Below are 15595 nucleotides of genomic sequence, written 5' to 3'. Positions count from 1 at the left end.
GAAAATACATGCTCCCATCAGTTCATTGTGCCTTTCTTGTGGTACCCTATCCTCAACAGGAAAAATCAATTATAAGGCATGAGATGATCATTTTTAAGATAAATTGTGAATCCTCATGTGATCCCCATTGTCTAACAATAAATATTTAACTCTCTCTCTTTTCAAACTGATGTGGTGAAGATGATTCTTCAAGTTGCTATCGAGTATGAAGATTTACGTACAAGATTGTCAGAATGGAATTTTTATCTGGTACATTATTTCTAACGCCGTATCTTTTTTTTGTATCTAAAAAAATAAAAAAACAACAAATTAATTGTAATACTTAAACGAGATTCAAATATTCATTTATAATGAAACTTAATTATACTTTTAGTTCTTAAATTGAAAAAAATAATCCAAAAAAATCCAAATTGGGCGAGTACAATAATTAGAAATAATTAGCTATTAAGGATATCACATTCTTAAAATTATTTTTAAAATTATTTTACGCTTCATTCAGGTATAAAGCCATGTTAAATAAAGAAGTAGTCAGAAGAGATACTGATACTTTTCAAACTCTCTCACATATTTTTATGATAATGATAAATGATTTTTTGTACTTAAACGTGATAATTTGGTATCCATGAGGGGAGGGCATCCTTTGATTAAAATACTTTGATTTTTTTCTGATGTCAAATCTAGTTTGTTGATTTTGATCATCTCAAAATGATTTCACCAGTTTTGATTTAGGTATGGCCTATACCATGTCATATGCATCATACTCATTCCATACAATAACTCTTGTTTTATACGTTGTCAAGAGTGAAGCATTACTTTTTAATTTAAACATTGTAATAACGTTCTTTTTAGGTAATCTTGTGATATGCAATCATGTTAATTTTTAAAACATATTATTAATTATATGTTATATACTTTTTAACAGGCTTTAAGAAAAGGAAAACATATTATAAGTTATGCCTATATGTATTCCCTTTTTATGTTCATGCTTTACTCTTCACTAGCAGATTAATTCAAAGAGTGTTATAGTCAGGATACCAAAGAAAGCAGGAGCAGATAAATCTGAAGAATACAGAACAATTAGCTTAACTAGTCATGCATCAAAAATCTTAACTAGAATTATGTACAGAAGAATTGAGAGTAGAGTGGAAGAAGTGTTAGGAGAGCACCAATTTGGTTTCAGGAAAAGTATAGGGACAAGGGAAGCAATTTCAGGTCTCAGATAATAGTAGAAGGAAGATTAAAGAAAAACAAACTAACATACTTGGCATTTATAGACCTAGAAAAAGAATTTGATAACGTAGACTGGAATAAAATGTTCAGTATTTAAAAAAAAATTAGGGTTCAAATACAGAGATAGAAGAACGATTGCTAACATTTACAGGAACCAAACAGAAACATTGATAATTGAAGAACATAAGAAAGAAGCCGTAATAAGAAAGGGAGTCCGACAAGGATGTTCCCTATCCCCATTACTTTTTAATCTTTACATAGAACTAGCAGTTAATGATGTTAAAGAAAAATTTAGATTTGGAGTAACATACAAGGTGAAAAGATAAAGATGCTACGATTTGCTGATGATATAGTAATTCTAGCCTAGAGTAAAAAGCATTTAGAAAGAACAATGAATGGCATGGATGAAATCCTACACAAGAACTATCGCATGAAAATAAACATGAACAAAACGAAAGTAATGAAATGTAGTAGAAATAACAAAGATGGACCACTGAATGTGAAAATAGGAGGAGAAAAGATTATGGAGGTAGAAGAATTTTGTTATTTGGGAAGTAGAATTACGAAAGATGGATGAAGCATACAAAATGCCAAATAGCACAAGCGAAACGAGCCTTCAGTCAGAAATATAATTTGTTTACATAAAAAATTAATTTAAATGTCAGGAAAAAGATTTTTGAAAGTATATGTTTGGAACGTAGCTTTATATGGAAGTGAAACTTGGATGATTGGAGTACCTGAGAAGAAAAGATTAGAAGCTTTTAAAATGTGGTGCTGTAGGAGAATGTTAAAAATCAGGGGGGGGTAGATAAAATGACAAATGAAGAGGTCATTTGCGGCAAATAGATGAAGAAAGAAGCATTTGGAAAAATATAGTTAAAAGAAGAGACAGACTTGTAGGCCACATATTAAGGCATCCTGTAATAGTCGCTTTAATATTGGAAGGACAGGTAGAAAGAAAAAATTGTGCAGGCAGGAAACGTTTGGAATATCTAAAACAAATTTTAGGGATATAGGATGTAGGAGGTATACCGGAATGAAATGATTAGCACTAGATAGGGAATCTTGGAGAGCTGCATCAAACCAGTCAAATGACTGAAGACAAAAAAAGCAGATGTTGACAAGTCCCAATGTTGAAAATAGTTTAAATGGAAGATAAAATAATTACATTGTCTGTGCGCGCAGTTTGCATTTTTATCTTAATCATTGATAAAATTGAATTATTATAGTATAATAGAATTATATATAACCTGATAACCATTCCAGTACTCAAATAATTTTTACTTGATAATTCTAGAAAAACAGTTGAAAATTTACAGTAAAAAAATACACATTTTCATGTTACACAGAGACACATGCTTATTCCCAGTAACAGTTTTTATTTAATCATCTTTAAAAAACAACTTACAGAAAAACATATGCAATTATATGGAGTATGCAGTTAGTATAACATATGTTTTTTATAAATATGAATGCTTTACATTTTTATTAAGATGCAGATTTCTCACTGATGTTTAAATTAAAAACTTGTTATACATTTGCCCAACATTTTTTTTTACGAATCCATATTTTAAATAAAGCTAAAAATGCAAAATAAAATTAACTTTTAAAAAAATTGATTAAATTACCAAAATTACCCCTTGGAAAATTTGAAATACTTTTACAATTCTTTAAATTTTGATTTTTTGAAGTTGGCACCAAATTTAGGGTTAGTAAAATGTTGGTAGTTATTTTTATTTTTTAGTTAATTTGAAATAATCAAAATTTCAGGAATAGAAAAATGTTATTTTTAACATTTTAGCACACTTTTTAGTATTTTTAATGTTACTTTATTTAAAAAAGTTTCATCATGCTTATGCAACATATTACTGCTATACTAATGTATTAATACTTAAATTATATATTTTATGAGAGAAACCAATGATTTATGAGCCTCTTACATCACCACATTAGGTACCTGTATGTATAATGAATTTTCTACTCTTCTTTATATTTTATGTTTAAATAAGTTATGTAATACCACCATAATAATAAAATATGAGGTATGATCTAATAATAATGATCTAATAATTATGATCATAATTTATAATACTGTTATAATTTAATCAGTAAGAATTATATTGTAATATTGTTCATTTCTTTTTTATTTATGTTCTAAGTAAAAGGTATTTGATTGGTTTGGATCTTTGATTGTGAAAAATTGAGTCAAGTATTTTCAGTCCTTTAGTTAAAGTAATTTATGCCTAGCAGTTGCTGTCTTATACTTGTTTCAGCGGTAGATAAAAGTAATTATCCTCGAATAAATTCATCTATTTTTATTTCAGAACTTCATTCTTGCAGATCATGTGGCTTTTTGTGATGTTCAACTGATCAATAAGAGAATTATTATTATCTTTTTATTTATTTTAAACATGAATTTGACTTCATTTTTAAAAATCAGCTATCAAAGAAACAAATTCACCCAAACAGAAGATTGTTTTTGATATTTTTAAAAATAATTCAACGGATTCCATTCTATATAATTATTAAGATTTATTGTTACATATTTATTATTTCATTAATGGTAATAAAATATTTGTTTTTTTAAAAATAAAGAAGAATCTTAACCTGTAAGTAATTTATATAAATAAACACAGCTGTTTTAACATTCAGTTAGTATTTTAATAAAGTGATTCCTGTGTGTTAAAACCAATTCCTATTTTAGTATAAATGGAATAAAAAAGTCTATTTGTGTGTATGTGTGTGTGCGCATGCACGTGTGTCTAAATGTTGGTGTCTGTTTCTGATACAATCTTAACGACTGTAACTTTTTTAATATAAGATGTAATGGAGTAGTGCCAAAATTAAATAGACTAACTGTGTCCTATATCTCAACATCTATTGTTCTAAATAAACTGAATCAAAGCATTTCTGTTTCTTTTATTTTTATTTATTTATTTTTTGTTTTTTCCAAAGTAATGAGAAAACCCACCTAAGCAGAAGAAATAATTCTTTTAAGCTGTAATTAATTATAGTCTCTCCCTTTCTGTTTTATTTTCATTCTATGGTAATGTATATAACTGTTTTTATACATTCATGTAATAAAAGTTGATGATATTGAGTAATTTAATTACTTTGTTTTATTCTTTATTTGCAATATTTCAAAACTTAAATAAACTGTTTCCAGTATCAAACAATGCTGGTATGTAATTTTTATTAATTAAGAGAAGATACTTAGTGATTATGTGGTGTGTGTGTGTGTGTGTGTGTGTGTGTGTGTGTGTGTGCGCGTGTGTGTATATATATTTATTAAAAAAAATTAAGATATTAATTTATATTGTATAAACTAATTTGAACAGAGATTTTATTTAATAAAAAGTAATTTTATTTAGAAAAAAAATTATTACTATACAGTTTGTGAATATTTAGTAATTAATATGTTCTTTATTCTTAATCACATCACTTAGCACTATTTAGCATCGATTCAAGTGTACTATAATTTTTGATTTTGTAATCATGAAACCACATTGATATTATTGCTGTAATAAGGTCAATTTTTGTGGTACAATTAATTTTTGACAGTTGCTTTTTTTACTATTGCCCAATTATAATATGACTTGTTGGAAAACATAACATTTTTCCAGTTAGCATGTGCTTTGGTCCACAAGAGCATTTTTTGCTTGTGTTAAAAGCTGCCTTTTAGCTGGCTGACAAGCTTTCCACCCAGCTGCAAGAAGTCGGCTTCAAACAGTTGTCATTTGTAAATCTGTTCCACTGGCTTTCTATTCTCACTTAATTTCACAGTAGATAATTTTGGATCAAGTTTATTTTTTCTCACTAACTGATCCTGTGTTGGAGTAGTTTTACTTTTAAGGCCACATTTGCCTTAAATATTGTTATTAAAAAATACCATTCACTGTCGCTGATCCAAAACTATACTCAGAAGCTATTTTTCGTGTCATACTGGTATTCTTAGAAAGAAACAGTTTTTGAACGCTTTCATCAAAAGTTACGTCTGTTATTCTATATTTAATACACACAGAACAAAAAATAGGAAAATATGATTTCATAATAAAAAAAGGAAATAACTTTCGCAAAACACTATTTATTACATGAAAATTTAGCACCCCTAGACTATTTTCTACGGGGATATGTTAAAAAGATTGTCTACTGTGAAAAAATCTGGGACATACAACATTTAAGACAACAGATCACTGCCGTTATTGCCACAGTTATGCCTGCGATGATCTAGTGGATCTGAGCGGAAGTCAATTTTGGCTGGATGTTTGCAGAGCAACAAACGGAGCTCCTATTGAAACATTCTAAGATATGTAGAAAAACTTTTTGAGTTTGTGAATTTTTAAAAATTACTCATTTGATTATCTCTAGTAGTCTGAGGTATGCTTTTTTTTTTAAATTATTACTATCTTTTTTGATGACCATTTTAATTTTATAATTTGTTTTAGTAGAATTTTGTATTTATAATTAAATATTTCGTTATTGTTATTATTATATGTATATATTTTCTTTAAATAATCAACAAGAAGGAAAAAAAACTGTCTTTCTGTCGATCTTTAAGCATTATATTGATGATGTTTTTTATTTTTGGTGTTATAGAAATAACACCACTTGTTAATAGAAAATTTCATTGCCACTTGTTATAGAAAATAATTTTGACTAAGTGGATTGATATCTGCCTTATGATAAGGTGTCTTATCACCTGAAATAATAGTAGTTTTTTAACATCATGCTTTGATAGAGAATTTATCTTACAAGTACAAAATCAGAATTCTTGTTGATTAAATTTGAAGGCATAATTTCAACAATAGTTATTAACCAACTTGAAATGAAATATCTAAAAATAAATTATAAGTTTATAAAATCGAATTTATTTATTAAACTACTATAGCTGTGATACTGTATATAAAGCAAGTCTACTTCAGAAAATAATAATTTAAAATCTTTTCTTCTGCATATTAATTTTTAAAATGGATAACCTCAATTAAAGGCCTCAAATTTGAATGGAAGTAGTTAGATTAAATTACATCCTTTGTGTATTACACTTAATCTGTTATTACTTTGTCTATAATTGATTCCTTAAGTGTTGTGCCATTATAATAAATTTTCCTGACTATGCAGATCATTATTCAGCATTTGCACTTTATGTTTGGAAGTAATCACTAAGATAATTTGATGATATTAAAATGGATAAATATTCTAAAATTTTATTTAATTTACTTATGTTGTATGATGCTGGGTTGATGAAAATATTTTTTTTTTATAATCTAAAGGAATATCTAGAATGTCATAAAAATGAATTACATTTTTGTAAATGACCATTTAGTTCAACCCAAATTTTTCAATTAGTGTCTGAAAGATATTTTTAATAAGATATTTTTTGTTAAATCCTTTTGTCATAGTCATTTCTCATTGGATTTTCTGGACTTTTTAGCAATTTACTGACATATTTTGTACAATTCTGTATTTTACTTTCTTGTGGAGACCTACAGATGTATTTTAGTATTTGTTTTGAAATATTATGCCTTTCTGTTTTAGTATTCATGTATTATGCCTTATGAATAACATGAATTCATTATAGTGGAATTAATTTTAATATGTCTACAATTTTTAATTGATATTGTCATTAATACTAAATGCTGATTGCATGCAATTATGCATCAGATTATTTTTACCCTCAATAATTGATGGCAACCAGTTAATTTGAAATGATTTTAATCACTCATGTATCATTCATATTTCACTTATTTATCCTTCATATACCCTTCTATTTTCAAGATGTTACTCTCTCTAACATTTTAGTTGAAGCGGAAGTATCAGGTCATAAGGGAAATTGTCTTACAAAGACCTTTCTTCAGTGTTTATTTTGAATGGCAAATTAAAACATCTATAGAAATCTGTTTATTAATAAATAAAATTATTTTGATTAGTTTGGTTAGTTTTTTTAATTTTAAGTTCCTTTCTGAAAAACTTAAAAGTAGAAATTGGGTTTGTTGATTTGCCTTATATAATGATATTTGTAGATGTTAAAACTTGTTTAAATAAAAGGCCTGAATGGAAAACCCAGTCAGTCAGTGTATATCAGATTAATTATAAAATCAATTAATTTTAGTACTTACGTTTCTTTTAAATACTTCCCTTTATGTAAATGTCTATAATCAATTGATCAGTTGTTAGCCATTAATAAATTCCAATACCAAGAGAAACTGCACCTAATATTAACTTATTTAACTCTTTTTTTTACAAGAACAGTTTTTTTTAAATTTTGATTAAGCTCATAACATTCTATCCTTTCTTGACAGCCATTAATTATCATGATACTGCTTGATTATTACAGATGTTTTGGAACCATGAAGCTTTTAAGGGATGCAGTTTAATCATCTTAGTTAGGACTAACGTCGACTATTATTATTTTAATACAACTCATGAAATTACGTGAAATAAATACTATTTGCCCTTATAAATTTTTTTATATCTGTGTGTATATATATTATATTAATTTTTTTATCGTATTGTGTGTGTGTGTGTGTGTGTGTGTGTGTGTGTGTGTGTGTGTGTGTGTGTGTGTGTGTGTGTGTGTGTGTGTGTGTGTGTGTGTGTGTGTGTGTGTGTGTGTGTGTGTGTGTGTGTGTGTGTGTGTGTGTGTGTGTGTGTGTGTGTGTGTGTGTGTGTGTGTGTGTGTGTGTGTGTGTGTGTGTGTGTGTGTGTGTGTGTGTGTGTGTGTGTGTGTGTGTGTGTGTGTGTGTGTAAATCTGTAAAATATTTTATAACTGTTTGTGTGTTTTGTACACATCATTCTGGTGTGTACAATATGACTTAGGATCATGTCATAGGATTATATTGGCCTAACAATAAATTTAAAAATAGGTACAAACAATATATAGCTGCTGTAAGATTGAATCAGCTAGAAAAATCACTTTATGCAAGTCATATTTTTAACATGGGACATAAATATAATGTAATTGATAAAACTGAATGAAGATAATAAAAGCTTGTAATGAAGGCTAAAATATGAATGCATGTGACAGTTTATAAATATATAAAAATAAAAAATTGCTCTGTTCAAAACTCATAAATGAACAAATAAACTTTGAATCTGATAACATGTTTTCTGCATTGACAATAAAAGATAAAGATTAATAGAAATTTAATCAGTTCAGGCCTTTACTTAGACCGGATAACACAACAATTTGCTTGCATGCTTGTTGTAAATACGTACTTTAATTTGTAATATTGTGGTGTTTTGTGTTTTTTGTATGTAAGACTGACGAAACAAAATTGTGTTTATTTTCATTCCCTGATGATGCTGTTACATTGAAGCAGTGAAACATTAGGAAATTCCTATAACAAATGTATGGTAAAACAATAATGAAAATTAAATTGTTTTCAAATTTTCAGGATACATTTGTTTTATCCCAGGGAAGATGTTAAGCAATACATGAAGGTGGCTGTATCCCCATTGGCGTTAAGATATTAAAGATTTTCATTAAAGAAAAAAAATTATTCCCTCTACTTCATTATTATATATCTCTCATCATGGCAACAGAATTATAATGAACTAAAATGACTAATTTTTTTCTTTAATGAATATCTGTAAAATATTTATTAATTTCACAACTAGAGAATAATAAATTCATCAGGAGTTCATAGGATGGAACCCCTGGCCAGATAGTCAGGCGAGCAAAGCGAGCCCTGACTGGTTAGTATCTCTAAATATATATATATATAAAAAACAATAAAAATATCATAAAAATTTATATGTTAATTGCTATCAGAAAAAAAATTATTGCTGTAATTGTTTATACTGATTGTTGCTGGTTAAGGATTTCTGAATATGCATTGTGTTATTTTTCTCTCTATTAAGTAATATTGTATCTTGTAAAAAGCCTGTTCATTACCTTTTGTTCAGAATGCATAATGGTAAACTCTTTCCATGCTTAATTCTTTTATGGGGGAAAAAATTAAAAAGACAAGAATGAAATATTCTTTATTAGATATCTATTGTGTCCACAAAGTTAAAAGTGTGTGCTTATGTGGTGGAGTAGTAGCGTTTTGGCCTTTCTTCTGGAGGTCCTGGGTTTGAATCCAGTAATTTATGGCATTTTTCATATTCTAAAATTTCCATTTCACATATAAGGTTCAAAGTTTATTTAGTGAAGTAAACATCAAAAACAAAAAAAATAAATGTATTTTTGACATTTGTTACTCTTCTTGTGTTCATGTTTTATATGTATGTAGGTTTTCTGATATTTAAATGGATTTGAATGGCAAATTTAATTTTTGCATATGGAATGTACATTTATATGCGTAAATGTAAGTATGAATTTTTATGAAAATACTATGGTCAATTCAATAAAAATCTTTTTACAGGAAGTAAACTAAATGCAGCTTCAGTTAGTTTATTTTAATCCCATTGAAATATCTCTGATGTATATTTAGCCGGCTATAAAGGTACTACTCATAGACGATGTGAAAGTTTTTAGACTTGGCAATGAACATTAGAAGAAATAATAGGCCTTAGTATTTAAAATAAATAGGCTTCTGTCGTCGAAAATACTTTACATGTCTTATACCTGAAAGTAATTTGTTACTGTTTGATCATGAAATAAAAATGATATTTTATAAAAAAGTTATCTTTTGTTTATTTTAAAAAATATAAATATTTATAGAGGAAAAATTTATTAATGAAAGTAATTTTCTTATCGGTAATGATGCTTTTATAAATATTTTTAAACTTAAGTCATTTGTAAATGACAGTGCTTGCTAAATTTACAGCCATAATTACTTAGTTTAAATATGTTTACAAGAATAAAGTAGATTGAATTTTATGTATGAAACTAGAGCTGTAGATTTATCGTGCTATTTCCAGAATACTTAGCTTATTGCAGCAAGCACCTGTTGTGGGAATCTGTGGCAGTATCGAATGCATACTTATTCTAGTCTATAGAATACATTTCACCATTTATTTTACATTGTAACGTTTTTATATACAAGATTTTATTTCTGATATAGTCGGACAGGGTAATTATTTTGTTGTTTTTATTTATTTTTTAAATGAAGTAAATTACATGTGTTTTTTTTTAATTATACAGTCAAGCTGAGTTTCAGATTAATATGCCTGTTTGAAAATTCCTGAGTTAGAATCCCCAGTGATTCTAATATGGTCATATCCTGTTTTTCATTTGCATCCTAACTTATCTTTTTGAGTATTTTTAATCCAGGTCACTATGACACTTTTTAATAATGGTCATCTCTGATCTTGCATGAATTCATCGGAAAATTTTTACACTAATGTTGTGTTTGTTACTCTGCTCTTCAGTTGGAATACATAAAAATTTGATATCTGGAAGTATTGATTAAAATTACATTGTATTTTTATTTTGTTCCCTAATATTTACTACATGTACTGTATATGAACAAGGAAGTTGGATAAAATGATATGAAAATATGCTCAGTCTTCACAGAGAATCTACAATTGTGATGCCAGCATGCTAATCACTACGCCGATTGGTTTACCTACCGGGTATGCTGCTGAGAAAGAACTTTTTATTGACATAATTAAATCCTGTAAATCTTTCATACCACCCTTTTTGTTTTATATTTATTCTTTGCTTGATTGCTCAATAGATGTTCATTCAATTGTCCTCTCAAATAATTGTAACTACTTTCTATAAACACAGTTTCACAGTGGCATATTTTACTGTAGTGAACAGAAGAAGAGTTAACCCTGTATCTTTGGGTAATATATTTCAAGACTTATTAAGAGAATAATAAGTAGTTTCTTTTAAACATTAGCTTGCATGTTTAATATTGTAACATTAGCAATGTTTTGTTTTTTTATCTCAATTTAATAAAGATCTAATAATATGAATTAACCACAAATAAAATATTTATTTTCGTTTATTAGGTGTTTGATTTTTCAAAAAAATTTAAGAAGCTTGAAACTTAAGAATAGTTTGTTTATAAAAGTGTTTATGTAAACTATGATTGCAGAGAGGGGGTTCTTTTGTATTTATTTATTTATTAAAACAAAAGTGTATAGGCATTTTTAAAAACATATTTTTATTTTTTTTAAAAGTAATACATTTCCAACAACATAAATTTTATCAGTACCAATTAAATAAAAAATTGTTCTAGATTAAATTTTGAATTGTAAAATAGTTCATGGAATTCTTTTATTAATTCTCATTTATTCAATGGTTTCTGTTTGTTTAATTTACACGTAAATGTAAACAAGTATATATTTTTAGAATACGTTAATATAATTCTCCTGTGAATATTGGTGTATCTAACTCTCATTTGATGGAGAAAAATTTGTTGTTTGAAGCTCAGTCAATTTTATTGCTCTTTTATATATATGTATGAAAATGTTATTGCATATGTTTTTATTTTGGCAAATGCGATCCATCATTACTGTTTAACTTCTGTTTGTGAATATTGAAGTTACCTATCCGTCAATTTTTTCATAGCAACTATTCAGAAATTTTTTTTATTTTACACCATTTTAAACATATCATCATTTTTATTTTATCTTCATATTCTTTTGTTCCCACTAGTAATTTTTTATATTTAGTACATTCTACGTTTGATTTTTTCTACAAATCTACATTTTTCTTTTACGAGATCGCTTATTAAATTTTAAACATTGGCTTTTTCCAGTTGTGAGGGCCATTCAAATATAAACAGAAGTTTGTTTACATAGCTTTATTGGTATTAGATAAAGTTACAAATAAATTAGTTTATATCTATATAGTTTCCTTCAACAGAAATACATTTTTTCCAAACAGATAAGTAGCTTCCTTTCCTTCAAAAAAAAAAAACCACAAGATGACTGCCCCAACAATCAATTTGTGCATAATGCTCAACTGTGGCATCATCTAAGAATCTTTCCCCTCCTAAAGCTAGTTTCAGCAAACCAAACATGTTGAAGTCACACTGTGACAAGACTGGACTGTATGATGGGTGTTCAAGAGGTGTCCAATGAATTTTTTGTAAGTTATCATGAGTTTGAGTTGCTATATGTGGTTGTGTGTTGTGGGGAAGGAGGATCTTGTGATCGGTTGCCAGTGTCATTTGCTGCAATAAACAGCCCTGACATCATCTAACAACTGGCAGTAGTATGTCACATTTTCTGCCCTTCATACGTGCAGGAAATCAATCAGCAACACATCTTTTGAGTCCCAAAACACAGTTGACAGAACTTTTCCAGCTCTCAAGTGTTTTTTTTGCACCTGATTGGTGCCCCTTCTCCATTTTACCGCCACTCCATACTTCTTCTCTTGCTTTTCAGGGTGTTGTGGTGGACCCACGTTTTGTTGCAGATCACAGTGCAGGTAACAATCCAAAAATGTCTCACTCTTCAGAAGCTGCTGACAGATGTCTTTCTGGACATTTCTTGTGCCTCAGTGAAAAGATGTCGAACCCATCTTGCTGACACTTTGCTATAACAAGTAGTGACTGACAAAATTGTATGCACATTCCTAACACTTATATCCACCTCTGATGCGATTTCAGTGATGGTTACCTTCCACAAGGTCACAAATGGTCTGAATGTTGTCGTCAACTGACACTGGTCAGCAGACAACGTTTGTGACTTTCGTTCTCCACTGCATCAGGGCCACTTCACATTTTTTTTGGTCCAATCAAACACCTGAGTTTTTGACAGGGTAGCATCTCCAAACTATGACTGTTGTTGAATAAAAATTTCAAAGGATTTGATACCTTTGAAAAATCGGATTGTAATTCATTGTAATTCAATGGACAATGGTAACTCTTGCTCAGACATTCTGCTTCTGATGTGGGAACATGATCTACACACATGACAGGCTGGTTGCATGCTCCACACACATCTAAATAATTACCTGCAGCGCCCCACCACATTCACTGCGCTCTTCCTTAGTCCGAGTGGTGAAATTCTGATTTATATCTGAATGGCCTTCTTTTATTTCTTTTTGGAAGAAAAATTTCAAAAAAATTTCATATTAATTTGTTGTATATCTTTTTCCCAATTTTTTTGCTGAAAGATTATTCAAAAAGTACTTATTTATCATTTTTTAGTCATATATTTAATGAAAATATAAAAATCCATATATGAGAATTTATTTTGTTTGATATTTTACTACATAATTATAAATGTGTGGTATTTTGATTACAAATTGATTCCTGCTACCATTAACCAGAGGCAATTGTTTTTGATTAAGGTTTATGTAATGATCATGTTAAAACTTGTAATTATTATTGTAATTTGATGTCAAGTAGAGAAGTAGCAACTCTCCCATTTGGAATGTTGAGATTCAAATCCTTGTTAGGCATGGATTTTTCATAGACTGTAAATTCTCATTCTTCATTCCCTCTAGTAGGTTGGTTTTAGAAAGTGCATCCGGTCATAAAAAAACCCACTAAATCATTCTTCTGCCCAAGCTACCACTCCATAAAGTTTCGGTAGTTAACTAGTTAAATGATCATTTCCCTTACTATAGAGTAACTGATTCTATTTTAAAAGTACCTGATCAAGGAAAAAATGATCATGAGTAAGCAAGTGAGAAGGGTGGAAATGGACACACCCAAAAAAGGATTGTGAGCCCCACAGTATATTAGAGTATTGTCTGTCTAGGACTGCAATTCATCCGCCTTAGAATTAGTAAAAACTGCTGTATAAAATAGTAGATATGCAACAGCTAGAATAATCTCCACCATAACTGTCTTCAATTTTTGTAATCTGCTGTTATATCTTCATTAAACATACAGTATATTTTGTTCTATTCAAATATGTGTAGGTTTTTTTTTTTAATTTTATTGAGCTTTATTTATATAAAATGTAAAAAAGAGTTTTTTCCATTTATTTTAATTTTTTATCCCTAGGATTAAGGGTTATGTTTCTGATATTATATTGCTGCAGATATGCATAAAAGAGAATTTTGTGTTTAATTTTTAGTTACTTTTCTACAGTATAAATGCAGTTCTATTGTATTATGCATATTTTATATTGCATTTATTATTCGTATGAAGTGTATTGTTCATACTGCAGGTGAAACCTTTTTTTTATTCAATGAGAAATAGATTTCCTTTTGTTTAGAATAGAAAGTTATTAAAAATTTATGTTTGTAAATTTTACTTTCTTTCAGACAGAATATTTTATTGTACTGTATATTTTATTTATTAGTAAAATAAATTATTTTTTTTAAATTTATTAATGAAAATATTTTTAAAAAATTAGTTTTTTACCTTTAATGATGAACATAGGTATGATGGCTTAATCATTAATTTAATACTAATTAATACATATTTATACGTTAGTGTGTGTATAATTTCCATATAACTAGATTTCTTTGTTGCATTCAAGTACACACTAAGTAGATTAATTCAAGTTTGTTTTAGTCATTGAGTAATCTTGTTTTGTTGTTCAGGATTTGAAAAATTCAATTTGATTATTTTTTAATGAAAACTTGCTTCTGTCCTTTATAGTCTCTATCCTTTTGTTGTAACCCTTGGATAGTAAATTTGAGTCCTTGGATGAGCTTACACTTAGTTATCATATTTGGTGCATTACCAGAAAAGTAGGGATGTATTAGGTGAAGAGGTGCATGAGTGAAGCTGGTGCACATTTGCATGTTCGTAGAACCTACAATCCCTATGGTTCACACACAAAAATGGAATTAAATATGAAAAGGAGGAATTAACAACCCACAGAGGGACTGTAAGCTAGAACTAGGAGTAAATTTTGGTTGTAGAAGTAAGTGTAAATTACAAATAGTATTTTTTACAGTGTAGTTAAATATTATCAAACATTCACTTCAGCATTCAGCATTCACTTCAACCAGCTGCTGCATTTTTACGCAGTGGCTGGTTGAAGTGAATACTGAATGCTGAAGTGAACTGCTTTAATATGATAAAAAATGGCTGTGGCTTTTGCTATTTTATCTTTACTTCAAACTTTTCAATTTCCAAAATGCATAAGATATTCTTCTAGTTTTTGAACCACCAGGCTATGAGTGAGGCAGTTTACAAACTTACAGGTCCACTAATTTATTTTCTGTAAGATTAATTTTTGACTTTCACTAGAGTAAATCTTCATCTCCTACTTCATCTCCTACTTCATCATCCAAAAAATAGATAGCAGTTAGAATTATTAAAATAATTTGATTATTTAAAGTTTTTGTATAAGTTTGTCAAAAATATAAGTATGAGGTTATGTAAATTGTATTTAATGTAAATAATATTTAAAAAACATTATTGAATCTATTTATTGGTAATTTCAGTCTTCTGTCTTTCGTCATACCAATAATGGTTAAGTGTGGTGGTAATTTTATGTAATTTTAAAATCTCTATTCAGTTTTAAAATCTTTAATTATGTTTTCATGCTAAAAAG

At 28.4% G+C, this 15595-nt stretch overlaps 1 protein-coding gene across 4 annotated transcripts in view; it reads left to right on the top strand.

The window, feature by feature from the left end:
* Snrk (SNF related kinase) overlaps positions 1 to 15595 on the top strand; it is a 196611-nt gene that overhangs the window by 129796 nt on the left and 51220 nt on the right. The window lies entirely within an intron of this gene.

The sequence above is a fragment of the Lycorma delicatula genome, chromosome 6, assembly GCF_047948215.1.
Source record: "Lycorma delicatula isolate Av1 chromosome 6, ASM4794821v1, whole genome shotgun sequence".
In the NCBI taxonomy this organism is placed as follows: Eukaryota; Metazoa; Arthropoda; class Insecta; order Hemiptera; family Fulgoridae; genus Lycorma; species Lycorma delicatula.
Note: the sequence above shows the minus strand (reverse complement) of the source record. Positions and strands in the feature narration are given on the sequence as shown.